At 41.6% G+C, this 14,397-nt stretch overlaps 3 long non-coding RNA genes across 6 annotated transcripts; 1 reads left to right on the forward strand and 2 right to left on the reverse strand.

The window, feature by feature from the left end:
* Nucleotides 1–3,499: 3,499 nt before the first annotated feature.
* Nucleotides 3,500–5,177, reverse strand: LOC134444109 (uncharacterized). Its single transcript, XR_010033875.1, has 3 exons — nucleotides 4,972–5,177; nucleotides 4,177–4,203; nucleotides 3,500–3,597 (listed from the first exon to the last, which is right to left on the reverse strand). It is a non-coding gene; the product is annotated as an uncharacterized LOC134444109 (long non-coding RNA).
* Nucleotides 5,178–9,182: 4,005 nt separating this feature from the next.
* On the forward strand, nucleotides 9,183–11,686 carry LOC134444118 (uncharacterized). 3 transcript variants are annotated; one of them, XR_010033879.1, is made up of 5 exons: nucleotides 9,189–9,266; nucleotides 9,676–9,763; nucleotides 10,562–10,701; nucleotides 11,068–11,201; nucleotides 11,326–11,686. It is a non-coding gene; the product is annotated as an uncharacterized LOC134444118 (long non-coding RNA). The 3 variants fall into 3 exon arrangements; XR_010033878.1 differs by having other exon boundaries at nucleotides 9,183–9,763; XR_010033877.1 differs by lacking the exons at nucleotides 9,189–9,266; nucleotides 9,676–9,763 and having other exon boundaries at nucleotides 10,206–10,701.
* Nucleotides 11,687–11,694: 8 nt separating this feature from the next.
* LOC134444119 (uncharacterized) lies at nucleotides 11,695–13,415 on the reverse strand. 2 transcript variants are annotated; one of them, XR_010033881.1, is made up of 3 exons: nucleotides 13,171–13,415; nucleotides 12,569–12,740; nucleotides 11,695–12,120 (listed from the first exon to the last, which is right to left on the reverse strand). It is a non-coding gene; the product is annotated as an uncharacterized LOC134444119 (long non-coding RNA). The 2 variants fall into 2 exon arrangements; XR_010033880.1 differs by lacking the exon at nucleotides 11,695–12,120 and having other exon boundaries at nucleotides 12,302–12,740.
* Between the last annotated feature and the right edge of the window lie 982 nt (nucleotides 13,416–14,397).

Genomic DNA, 14,397 nt, shown 5'->3' on the forward strand with positions numbered 1-14,397 from the left:
AGCCAATATAGACTCTCATCCATCTGTAATAACCAGCCAATATAGACTCTCATCCATCTGTAATAACCAGCCAATATAAACTCTCATCCATCTGTAATAACCAGCCAATATAGACTCTCATCCATCTGTAATAACCAGCCAATATAGACTCTCATCCATCTGTAATAACCAGCCAATATAAACTCTCATCCATCTGTAATAACCAGTCAATATAAACTCTCATCCATCTGTAATAACCAGCCAATATAGACTCTCATCCATCTGTAATAACCAGCCAATATAGACTCTTATCCATCTGTAATAACCAGCCAATATAGACTCTCATCCATCTGTAATAACCAGCCAATATAGACTCTCATCCATCTGTAGTAACCAGCCAATATAGACTCTCATCCATCTGTAATAACCAGCCAATATAGACTCTCATCCATCGGTAATAACCAGCCAATATAGACTCTCATCCATCTGTAATAACCAGCCAATACTCTCATCCATCAGTAATAACCAGCCAATATAGACTCTCATCCATCTGTAATAACCAGCCAATATAGACTCCCACTCATCTGTACCAATACAGGCTCACATCCATCTGTACCAATACAGGCTCTTATCCACCTATAGGCTCTCATCCATCTGTATATTAGTGATACCATCATGAATACTACATCAGTTTCATCTTCCTGTGAGGTGATTGGCAGCTGTCATCTTACCTCGTCTGCATCTCAGGAGAGTATACTCCCCAGGTGTTCCCCATGTCATCGAAGAAAGTTGATGTGCATAGACCCTAACCCAACTTAAACCCTAATTATAGACCCTAACCCAACATAAACCCTAACCTGTCATCATTGCATAGACCCTAACCCATCCCTAACCCTAACTGTCATTATTGCATAGACCAAACCCCATCCCTAACCTTAACCTGTCATTATTGCATAGACCAAACCCCATCCCTAACCCTAACCTGTCATTATTGCATAGATCAAACTAGAGACCGACCGATATGGGTTTTTCTATGGCCGATGCCGATGCCGATATTTAGTGATCAGAGTCAGCCGATGGCCGATGTGACCAACCGATTTTTTGGGCCGATATGCTATCATATTATCCTTAATTGGGCATGCTAAAAATATACCAGAATATAAACAATATTATTTTTTATTTATTTATCCATAACATATGTATTTTATTAATTAAAAGTAACATATGTTCTATTTACACACTTAATATTAATATAGAGAGGCCTAGTAGAAATATTATGTAGGCTATTATATAAAAATGACTCTGTAGTGCCTAGTCAGTTAGTCTATTAATTTATTTGAATATGTTCAGAGTGCCATGATGTTACTAGCCTGGCTCTCGCGAGATCCCTAGTGCTTCGTGCATCTTCGTTACACTTCGTGAGCTCGCACAGGGGTCTGGTTCAGCCTTGTCGAGCCCGAAGTCCTCGAGTAGAAAATAAACGTGCCCCGACCATTGGATAATGTCAATGTCAATCATCGTGGAGTGAGGTGTTGACGGGTATGACATAGCATCTTGCGCGACAACACTGTAGTGCTGCTAGCACACCCCACAGTCAGTGGCTAGCACAACAACGGCGGCCTGCATATTGTATGAACTCCGCGATTTCAAGTGTTATCAAAACTACCAAACATTCATTATTTGAAAGAGGAACAGAAAACAAGGAATTAGTTGGTGGCAAGAACGTTCTCGCTCTTCTTCCAATGATCCACTGAAGGAGAATGAGCAGAGCGCAGCGATGTTCAGTCCTCAACTGTTTACAAGACCAACTTTAAGTGGGGATTTTAGTCGAGAGGTCCATGCCACATATAAATGGTGAGTGAAAACCTCTTGGTTGTTTCTAACGTGTTTTTGATAGTGCCGGTAGTTCAATATTGTACAAGCCTCATTTCCAGACCTTGCATGCTATGGTGACTGAGTGCTGTTGATCATAATAGTATGCCAAGATGTCACATTCAGACCAATTTGTTTATGCTAAGTTCGTGTTAAATTAAATGTACTATCCCCGTGATCGCTGCCAATGCAGCATGTCCCAAAACGTCGGCATGTGAGAGATGGAATGTTTATTTCACGACGACATTCTGACTTCAAACTCACCAGGAAGGCTTCCCCACAGACCTATACATATTGATATAGGTCTGTGGGCTTCCCCTTTTCACTTTCTGCCCTAGTTGTTAACCTGTTTCGATGGTAAAGACTAAAGTAATCACAGATTTTGCATGATTAAGAGACCTACTTCGTGTGGAAACAGAATTTACACAAGAGGGTACTGGAATAAAAACAGGGTGAGGCCTGTCACTCACCAGCTACTGGCAAGGACCCCAAGTCTCCCTTTCGGTCAGCAGTAAATTTAAAACTAAGTAATAGTAGCCTACTGTTCAGGTCTTAGCCTTAAATAGGTATGAATTAAAATGCAGATACTAGGCCTATAGAGTCTTTAGAATTACAGTTGCCTTGTTTGCCGATTCTATTTTAACATTGTGTGTTGTTTTCAGGTAGGCAAGTCATGGCGTTGGCAGCGTCTGCTGGGATTGTCATCACAGACCGGGTCATCCAGCTGCTACACATGTACAGTGGAAATTGAATTAGGCTCTTCCCTCACTTGTACTGTTGTAAACCATCAAATGAACACTCTAGGTAGACAAGACAGTGAGTTCAGTAATGGCTGGCACAGAGCATGCGCACCACAAGTTTGGAGCCAGCCAGGTCATACGTGTTGCACCTACCACAATTCCATTTCTTTGGTCTTCTGTGTTGAGCCTGTTTCAAAATGCGCCTGTACAACCACATGTGTATAGAATCTACACTACACTACCCCACCAAGATCTAGACATTACTGAAGAGTTGGAAATGTTATCATGGTCTGCTGACAGCTGTACAGAACATGTGTACTTAAATACCAGATGTGCCTCTTTCATTAACGAGACTGTCTGCTCTGGGTTTGGGACAAAGCCTAATGAGGCAGCAGTCAACAACAGTCCTTACATTTGACATCAGTTACAAAACAACCTATGGTTTTAAGGTACTTCATTCTACTGGTTGTGAGCGAGGCTTTTTGTGACTGACTCTCCCTAATGACAGATTCATAGACATAATGGAACATGTAACACAGCATTAGTTCAGAATCTAACCATCATCCATTAGGAACAAACAAGTGGAATCTTGTCACAATATCGAATCGAATATTGAACAAATGGTGTAAATAATGGTGTACACAAGTAATTGGAACATATGTAAATACAATTTTATTGTGAAAAGAAAACACTGTCTAATTTTTTTCAATGTACAGTAATGAAAGTGTAAATAATGACAAATAAGATATCAATTTATATATACACATTCTTTTTTCTTTTAAATATTGGTTACTGGCAATGCAAGAAACATAGCTTACAAAATGTAGCGTTCTTGGTGTTAGGTGATGTATTGTACAAAATGAAAACCCAAATGGTGACGCACTCCTGAAATGTTGCAAGTTCTTTAAGGAAAATGCCTTGAAATCTTGTTCTAATATTTTGAAAGGCATGGAATCTGTGAGGGGATGTGCTGGGTCCTCTATGCTGTCGTTTCTTCATACACCTCCTGGCGTCAGACACAGACAAAGGAAGTATAGAAGTATATTAGACAAACATTTCAGAAGGTTATGTGTGACAATTGTGGCTACATACAAGGTTTTGAACAAAAACAACACGGTAATTGATTGCAACACATTTTAAAATATTTCTAGGTGACTTAAAGTTCATTAACAACAGGGTATGCTACTTACTCTGTGTACAGAGTATTTTCCACCCACATGTTGCATTACTGCCCTTGTACATCACTTTGATCAAAAGCGTCTGTCAACTGTAATGTTATGAGGAATTAATGTAGGTTTAGGTGGATAGTGGTGCAGGACAGCACATATACTTTTCAGTTACTCTTACTAAGAATTCAAACCTGTAACATTGGATACCTTCCGAGGCCACAGGTATAGGTGAGGTCAGCAAGGGTCCTATTTACCTTGATAATAGGTTCTCAGTCATTTCACATCCCCCACCCCGATGAAAAAAACTAATTGTTTAAACAAATGGGTTTTACTCCCCTTAACAATACGGCTTTGCTTGCTTCAGTAATGTACTCTTTGCCTCTGACCTAGCAATGGATGTAATAAATCAGACATACCTTATATAACCGTGGGTCTTGGGTCACCTAATAATGGAGAGAGAGAGAGAGAGAAGACATCACCATTGATCAATTAACAATGGCACAGCGTGTGTGTGTGTGTGTGTGTCCCAGCTTATGACGGTGAGCACGATTAACTTTGGGTCGTCCGATCAACTAGGGATGGTCACCTACAACTTATCGAAGTGCTTAGCACACTCACGAATCGACTATTTGAATTGACCACAGCTGAAGTGTTTGAGAATACAATCGCGCACAATAACAACGGCAAACGTGCGACGGCATGCTCCTCTCGTCGAACCGTAATGCAGTTTCCAATCCTGTCTCCTCTGACGTGAACAGCTCTTTATGCCATCCAAGTTAATCAGACCCGAAGTTAATCGTGCACACCGGGAGTAGTTAATGCAATCCTGGTGTATATTTCTCTCATGGTAGGATATACAAAACGTATGGGACTGTAAACGGTTTACTGTATTATCATAGGTACATTGACATGCCTAACGGTGACCAGAACACAACCAATAATGCTAGTAGCAACTGCATGCTGTTGAGGCTGCATTGCTTTCATATGGCTTGGCAATTTTGTCTGAATAACATTTTATCGCTGGTCAATCATTTTCAGCGAAATACACATACTTGATTAAGTTTTATTCATCAATATGTCACATTGGTTGTGCAGGCAAGCAGACGTCCATTTTGTCTGCAATATTTATCACCCCGTCAGAAACTGACAAACCCATGCCCATGATGTGTTCACTAAAAGAAAATATAGCCATTTCAAGACATCTAACTTACCATATCTTTGTTGTGATTTATCTGATGCAAACGATGCTGGCACCAAATGAGTAGGCGGTCCTCCTCCATTGGTGCTAGGGGCTGGTAGCATGTAACCTGGCTCTTACGCAGATGGATTGTCAGGTAGCATGCCGCTGTTTGGACCCTGCAGAGTACTCGTGCACTATGTCGGATTGCCAACCAAAATCCACCGATGCCTTGTGTGTTTTGTAACCGTCAGTGGTCCGATGTTGGACACAGGTGGCATACCACAGGCGGCTTGCCGTTCAAACGCCAACAATGATCCACTATAAACATGCTAGCTGGGCTGGAACTACTGTCAACATGCTAACTGCTCTGTTGTGGCTTCTATCTCGCGTCGCTGAAAACTACGTCACGGGCCGCTTCGATGTGACTGGTTGAAGTAGTACGTCACTGTCACCTAATTTCTCCAATCACGTTCGAGCTTTTTTTGAATACACCCACGGGCTAGAACAGCAAGGTTACCATCAAAATTCCAGATGGATGACAATCCATCTGCGTGAGAGTCAGGTTATGATGTTACAACTTCAGATAGTAACTTCCAAACGGCAAAATACATGATATACAGTTTGACTGTGGAACTGCCATGCCTAAACTTTCCCTATGTTTCAACAATAGAACTAATACCAGAGAGGAAAAACTTCCTCTCTGATAATACTCCATCTCCCAGCATGCTGTGCAGAAAACCGGAAATAGGAAATGCTTTTGCTCTTTCTCAAATTCACAATCAAATCAAACGTATACATTGTGAAAACAAATGTAGCCTACATGGTGTGACATTGTTCTAAAACGTTCACTTGTTATTTTTGCGTACTCTTCTATGTTAGTTGACCATAATAGAGACGTATAGGCTATGCCAATTACCAAACGTGATTTGAACCGTCTCCAGAGTCTACAAAGGGGTGTGTCAGCCAGCGTCAAGCACAAGCATTTTATTTTAACATTAAGCTTCAAAATAAAATAATACTACATTTCTGGTAGTGTGCTGATGTCTATAGTGGCTATTATTGTCAACAAAGTCCGATTCTGAACTCCATGGAAGAATTTACAGTAACTGTAAGGGGAGCTAACAAGCCAACCGATTCAGCTATTAAGAATGAATGGGGGAGCTAACAAGCTAACCGATTCAGCCATTAAGAATGAATGGGTATCTATAACAACAACAAACGAAGTGCTAAAATAGTGCTAATAAAACAAAGATTCACCTTATATTGAACAGATTGTGCCACTCTTAATGATCACATATTACCATGCCCAGTTCAGCTAAGATCAGTCTTGATATCTGACAGGGTGTTAATGAACAAAATTACAGTTCACAGTTTAAAATCAGTACGTTTGCGATTTCGCTAACAACGTTAGCATGCTAGCTGAGCGATTTTACAGTATCTTTAGCCAGACTTTTAAGTTGGTTTTCCCTCTTAATTCGAACTATAACAACTTACAACAGGGTTTCCCCCAGGATTTTCTTGAAGGGGCGGTGGCAGGACCCCGCCAACCAAGGAGACCCCCTGGGGGCCCGGCCCCCAGGTTGAGAACCAATGTTGTATCACACTAAGTAAGGGTTAACGTTCGGCGAGAAGGTCGCTACCGTGGAATAGCAGCACGACAGAGAGAATCTTTAGACCCCGACGCGGAGCGGAGCAGTGAAAAGTCTTGTTGCCATTGACAGCGGTCTGATATAGACCATCCCGTCCGTTATCGAAAAATAACAGACGTGCGAACGTTGGGGAGCCCCATTGAAATGAATGGAGCATTCGACCGATGACGTCACACCATATAATAATGTGTTATAATAGTCTTACAGTTGATGTAAGACTATTGTCTTACAGTTATAATAGTCTTACAGTTGCCTACGACCCAAACTCTCTCCTTAATAATGTAACCAGAGATGCAAAGACCATGCTACCCCTTCTGTGAAAACATTTTCCCCTAGAGTGTAACCGTATCACAGTTTCCTGTAAATAACTGCATTCACACCTACAAAAACACATTAATAGCCTGCAGTTGACCTAATAATAATGCAGTCATATGCTACTGCACTGAAACAGCAGGTTTCTTTATATTGCAGTAGGTCTGCAAGTTATGTTTAATGAAACAAAAAGGCACAAAATAAGATATGAATGAAAAATATGAATGGATAAGCTATTTGGATATTCAACATAGGAAAGCCTAAGCAAAATCACACCATAGCCAGTTATTTTAAGCCTACATTTAAATGTTGCATGTTGACTGTGAAAATGTAGTATATCTCTCATATTTCAGTGTTTTCAATGGTAGATGTTCAGCCCAAAAGCCCAATTCAATACTGAAGCCTAACGTCCCTGTTGCCGCGGCGCTTCAAGGGTTAATTGAAAACGCATTTTGGATAACAGCAAGAGGGACGCCGAAAGTCAAAAACTTAACTTGACCGCTGGAAGGATGTGCAAGGGTACCGTAATTTTATGCGTTGTTTTATGTTAAATAAAAAACAGATTTTGAGAGACACTTTTGCTTTTTGCACGGACACAAGGGGAAATAATAGGACGTTCAAACGCCAACAATGATCCACTATAAACATGCTAGCTGGGCTGGAACTACTGTCAACATGCTAACTGCTCTGTTGTGGCTTCTATCTCGCGTCGCTGAAAACTACGTCACGGGCCGCTTCGATGTGACTGGTTGAAGTAGTACGTCACTGTCACCTAATTTCTCCAATCACGTTCGAGCTTTTTTTGAATACACCCACGGGCTAGAACAGCAAGGTTACCATCAAAATTCCAGATGGATGACAATCCATCTGCGTGAGAGTCAGGTTATGATGTTACAACTTCAGATAGTAACTTCCAAACGGCAAAATACATGATATACAGTTTGACTGTGGAACTGCCATGCCTAAACTTTCCCTATGTTTCAACAATAGAACTAATACCAGAGAGGAAAAACTTCCTCTCTGATAATACTCCATCTCCCAGCATGCTGTGCAGAAAACCGGAAATAGGAAATGCTTTTGCTCTTTCTCAAATTCACAATCAAATCAAACGTATACATTGTGAAAACAAATGTAGCCTACATGGTGTGACATTGTTCTAAAACGTTCACTTGTTATTTTTGCGTACTCTTCTATGTTAGTTGACCATAATAGAGACGTATAGGCTATGCCAATTACCAAACGTGATTTGAACCGTCTCCAGAGTCTACAAAGGGGTGTGTCAGCCAGCGTCAAGCGCAAGCATTTTATTTTAACATTAAGCTTCAAAATAAAATAATACTACATTTCTGGTAGTGTGCTGATGTCTGTAATGGTTATTATTGTCAACAAAGTCCGATTCTGAACTCAATAAAAGAATTTACAGTGTCTGTACGGTGAGCTAACAAGCTAACCGATTCAACCATTAAAGGTGGGATAGGAGATGTTTTTCTGGCACATATTTTACCATATCATCTGAAAAACTCCTCATGACGCCATAGCACCCATTGAAATAGAGTGTTTGGAAAAAAAACGAAATCTTTTGGTCCAGTGTAGAGGGCGTAGTCAGAAGAAAACGGCAACCAATAGAAGTAATACTCATCATCACTTCTATTGGTTTCTGACACGTCCATCAACCGCCAGCACTCACCCCTCCTCCCTGCGCGTTCACCGACTCGTGAACTTGAACGACCTCGGCTAGTAGCAAGGTAACGAGAGTTAGCAGCAGGCTGAGCTACTTGGAAACTTTGGTGGCTTTTGCAGAGCTACAGGAAGAACTTTGGCTTTTGGAACAGTAGACTAACCATGTCAGGATAACATACTCCCTTGGATTATCATCGGACTCGCAAGACCAGACTCCAACACGGGCTGAAAATTTGAAATGGGACCTGACACTCTTGGACACAGATGTCGGCTACGGCAGCGGCTTCAAATACGCTTTGGTGACCATATTTCTAATCGAGAGGTGAGATAATATATTTGTCTGTATAATATTTTGTGAATTGGTTTAGGACACAGTGGTGTCTTTTTTAAGCAAGTATCCATTGAGAGGGGTCAGAGGATTAGCTCAAGCTCCAACATATCTAGCTGCTACCTTGCTTAACATAGCTGCTACCTCAATCGCTTTATTTTTGTGTGTTTTCCCCCCCTGTGGCATTTATTCTGTGCACATGAACACGTTTTCAGAATTGCTATGTGTAACTCAGACGGTTACTCTTGTGTGTTTTGCTGCTAGTTGTGCGAACGAACCAGACAAACCAGCTGGGAGGAGGACGGAAGCACCCCTTCTCCATCCGCGTTCAGTTGCTAAATACGGATCCACCCCGTAGTAAGTAACCTACCATGTTTACGCACACATTACTTTGACCAGCAAAGCCCATGTCTTTCTAGTGGTTTACAAAAATATATCGTTTGCATGTTTTGCTTTGGTACGTCTCTGTTGTATGACTCTGGTAATAGTAGCAAGCACAAGCACAACCTCGCCGCTCCAGCATTGCAAAATAGATTGCCTTGGGTTTTCAAATGTTTACATGATTGTGGGTGTAATGTTGTTAAGTCGCTGATGTCGTTTTTGAGAAGACGGTAGTTTTGCATTTGATAAATACCACCTAATGACCATGACGGCTACACGGCAGATCTTTATTGTGATGGCTACACTGAATGATCACATGGAGATGCCGGTACATTATTTGTTTTACCCTGGTTATATTGAAATGTTCTGCTTTGTCCATTCCAAGGTGTGGTGTTTTCCATAGCTGCTCCTTGCTCCTGTTTCACAACATATCAAGGCTGCCAAGTAAATGAAGAATGAATCACCGCACACTGGTAGTTTATTTTATTCATGTTTGTGGGTGTAATTTCGTCCAGTTGCAGATACTACTATCCTTTTTGGAATGATCTGCCTTTGAAAAACAATGGTTCTATCTGACAAAAGCGAACAGATCCTGTAGTTGTAATTGATACACTAAATCAGTGTTTCTCAACCTTTTTTTAGGCGAGGCACCCTTTCAATTCATGGAAAATGTCAAGGCACCCCAAACCAAGTAGCCATATAGCATCACATCCGATACCACACAAGCTTAGAATGTAACACATTTGGAGACACACAACCTGGTAGCACGACCTACGTTCAAAGTTGCAGCTGGGGTGACCAATATTTACTTTATTGTGCGTAAATGGCAGATCAAAGATTCCACTGACTAACATTAACTTATCAATTTTGACATATGTTTTATGTTATATAATTTATTTATCAGCCACGTTTCCTCGGCACCCCTGAGGGGGCCCTACGGCACCCCAGGGTGCCCCGGCACCCCTGTTGAGAAACACTGCACTAAATTATGATATTCCTATGTGTGCGCGCGCACGCGCCAAGTTTTCAATTCAACACACTGGGACACTTTTCAGTCTTTGAGGTTGCTGGAATCAACACAGACTACCTCCATGCACCTTGTCAGAACACTTTGCATGTTTTTGTATACTTGTCCCCTTTGTGTATTGCTGCTAATCTTTCTCTTTCTAGGTTCTGTTGGTTGCATGCAGATTGTGCCAGATGATTTATCTGTCTATGGTCTAAGCATGGGCTCTGTGCTAATATGCAATTTGTGCTCTTTTTTCCCTCAGGTCAACAGCCGACAGGGTCCTTCCACAACCACATACTTATGCCAGTAAAAGCCACAGCTTTTCTCCTCCAATCCAAGAAGCCTGGACTGCAGTCACCATCTCAACACACCAACCAAGAGAAAGGCGGATGGCTCAATTCAGTATGTAGTTCTGCAAATATTCTCAAAGGTCTTCACAGCCCCCCATGGTGCAGAATGCATTTACATTTATTTGTGTAAGGTCAAAACAATGCTGATTACAGAACATAACTAGGGCCATGAATGAAATTTGAGGTAGCAGCCAGCCATCACCTGATGGTGAGAGGTGGTCCTAAGATCAGAGAGAAGCAGGTTGAAATCCCATCCTTACCTCTCCCTACCTACACCTCCATCCACAGCTGAAGTGCACTTGAGCAAGGCACACAAGTCCACTTAGGTCCTGGGACTGTAGCCAACACCCTGTAAAACCCTGCTGTGTAATTTGATGTAATGAAGCCCTAATATAGTCTAACACATTGCTTGTTACAGATATGGAAAATTGCACAATAAAAGTTCCAGGACATGAAGGCTGCATACTGTGAACGTCAACCTTCAGGGCACCGTCCTGCGCAGAAGACTTTCTACCCTAAGAGGGATGGCTGACCGCAGACACTCACAACCAGGTGAGCCCAGATAAAGGAGTTATTTTTGGTGTCCCTGCCCCAACAACCCAGGTTACTTACATTTAAAATGTCACTGGAGCTACTGTCAGATATGTGATTTCTAATTCTGTTCATCTTTTTACAGCACAGACGCCTCCAACCTCAAACTAGGCCCTTCACAGTTGCTGCACTTACCCACCTTCCCAGAGTTTTTGTGTGGTAATGACAACTGTAAATATAGTATAAAGTAATGTATCTAGTGTCATGTGTAATACATTGTTTAAATTGTCCATACATTTCAATGACAGTAAATATTGGTGGACACAATTTGACTGTGTGGCTTTTTTTAAAATTCATTCTCTGACTGAAAATGCATGGTTACATAATTTATATATTCCACAAGACCACAATCAGAAGAACATTTGACAGGTTGCATTTATTTTCTATGTATGAAAAAAACAATGGTAACAAGACAAACGTGGTTCCAAACCAAAAAGGTGAGATGTACAGATAATGAAAAATAGTCTGCACACTGCCGGTTTGTGTGTTTTATACCGTACTCTGTATAAACCTTTTATATTGCTCTAGTGGAGCAGGGTAACCCTGGCTAATCCTGGGTATTGTACTGTGTATTACAAGGTCAGCCCTGTTCAAGTGCCCCATACTGTCTGTAGGCTGCATGCCTGAAGAGACCGTTTCTCTCACCTGGTCCTACATCAGCCCAAAGTCTTATCAAAACTGAGAACACCACAGCATTTCCTTTCAATGTTCATGGGCATCTCCTTACAGATTGCGCAGAGGCGCCAGGTTGGTTGTGCTACTGGGCTGTGACTGAGGACCAGATGTCATGTGCCAGGTCGAACATCAAACTGGGGTCACGGGTCAGGGCACGCTGCAGTAACCGATGGGATTGCTTCAAATTCAATGATTGAATCAAGGCCTGCAAAGCAATAAATACATTTTATGTAGTGCATTTTCTATTTGATGATGGGGACTAAATAACTCTATTGACAATAAGACCAATATGGACATAAGCAATCATTATTGTGTATATAAATAAAGATGTGCCAATTATATGCATACAACGTTTTCAGTCAATTTCTTACAAACTGGTGTTGTGCCAGGGGTTACACAGATGTATGAAGTAGATGGGCTTTTATGGATGTACTTGAACTACCACTGGTGTTGTGTACCTACAACCATGTAATATCACACTACTACTCATAGGAGTAGAAATATTGTAATGGTTATCACAACAGGTGTACTCGTGTAGCCTACTCGTGTTGCGATATAGAGTACATCCGTTGTGATAACATCCATTACAATACTTACACATCTGGAGGAATACAGCAGGACAATGTTATTGAGGGATGAATGTACATCCTTACAGTTAGCAGGGCGTCAATTCTGTTGGAGTCTCCCTAATCAATACCCCGACCTCTGCTGCGTCTATCTTCCTCCTCCTCCATCTCTGGCCATCGGTCCTACTGGGCTGTTAGGTCGTTATGATTGTGATGGGCCAGGAAAGTCAGAGCTGGAGCTCTCGTGGTCGTGGAAGGTCTAAAGCATATGAAAATATCGTCAGCCAAAACAATTTCATTAGCGTTGATCAGTTCGGTTGTTTTTCTTTACTCCCTCTGTCCCTGTGTCTGCGCGTGCGACAACCCAAGTGAAATCTGAAGTCATAGCCTAAAACACTACGGATTGTGGTGTCGGGTATATATTAAATACAATAGTAAAATGTATACTGCGGTACACATCTGTCAAAATAAATCAATGTGTCAGTACTGTAGCTACTGGCTAGAACTACTGTCTAGGGATGACAGTATAGCATCTGTCATCAGTGTTAGGAAGTTAGAATGAGATATCTAAGTAACACGTATCAAGTCAAGTTCAATAACTAATCTAGTATACATCTACTGTCATCAATATTTCTTGAAATGGCAACCATGACGGCCTGTGCGTTTATTGTGATGTTGAACATTCTTACCGTAGCCGGAGACAGTGCCATGGCTGGAAGTTAGCTTGGCTAGTCGCTTTGTCGTGGCTTCTAGCCCGCCCCCCGCCTCGTGAGCTCTCGTGGGTTCCCGGGATAATCCGAACACTTGACAGACTGCATGCGCGTTCATGTGTTTTGAAGGCGTGGCTTTGAGGGGAGGGCTGAAGGGAGAGGCGGGCTGTGTATTTTCAAAAATATAGCTCACAGGAACCGTTTTTCAAAGATCTCCAACCCTACCTTTAAGAATTAATGGGGGAGCTAACAAGCTAACCGATTCAGCCATTAAGAATGAATGGGTATCTATAACAACAACAAACGAAGTGCTAAAATAGTGCTAATAAAAGAAAGATTCACCTTATATTGAACAGATTGTGCCACTCTTAATGATCACATATTACCATGCCCAGTTCAGCTAAGATCAATCTTGATATCTGACAGGGTGTTAGTGAACAAAATTACAGTTCACAGTTTAAAATCATTACATTTGCGATTTCGCTAACAACGTTAGCATGCTAGCTGAGTGATTTTACAGTATCTTTAGCCAGACTTTTAAGTTAGTTTTCCCTCTTAATTCGAACAATAACAACTTACAACAGGGTTTCCCCCAGGATTTTCTTGAAGGGGCGGTGGCAGGACCCCGCCAACCAAGGAGACCCCCTGGGGGCCCGGCCCCCAGGTTGAGAACCAATGTTGTATCACACTAAGTAAGGGTTAACGTTCGGCGAGAAGGTCGCTACCGTGGAATAGCAGCACGACAGAGAGAATCTTTAGACCCCGACGCGGAGCGGAGCAGTGAAAAGTCTTGTTGCCATTGACAGCGGTCTGATATAGACCATCCCGTCCGTTATCGAAAAATAACAGACGTGCGAACGTTGGGGAGCCCCATTGAAATGAATGGAGCATTCGACCGATGACGTCACACCATATAATAATGTGTTATAATAGTCTTACAGTTGATGTAAGACTATTGTCTTACAGTTATAATAGTCTTACAGTTGCCTACGACCCAAACTCTCTCCTTAATAATGTAACCAGAGATGCAAAGACCATGCTACCCCTTCTGTGAAAACATTTTCCCCTAGAGTGTAACCGTATCACAGTTTCCTGTAAATAACTGCATTCACACCTACAAAAACACATTAATAGCCTGCAGTTGACCTAATAATAATGCAGTCATATGCTACTGCACTGAAACAGCAGGTTTCTTTATATTGCAGT

The sequence above is a fragment of the Engraulis encrasicolus genome, unplaced genomic scaffold, assembly GCF_034702125.1.
Source record: "Engraulis encrasicolus isolate BLACKSEA-1 unplaced genomic scaffold, IST_EnEncr_1.0 scaffold_45_np1212, whole genome shotgun sequence".
NCBI lineage: Eukaryota > Metazoa > Chordata > Actinopteri > Clupeiformes > Engraulidae > Engraulis > Engraulis encrasicolus.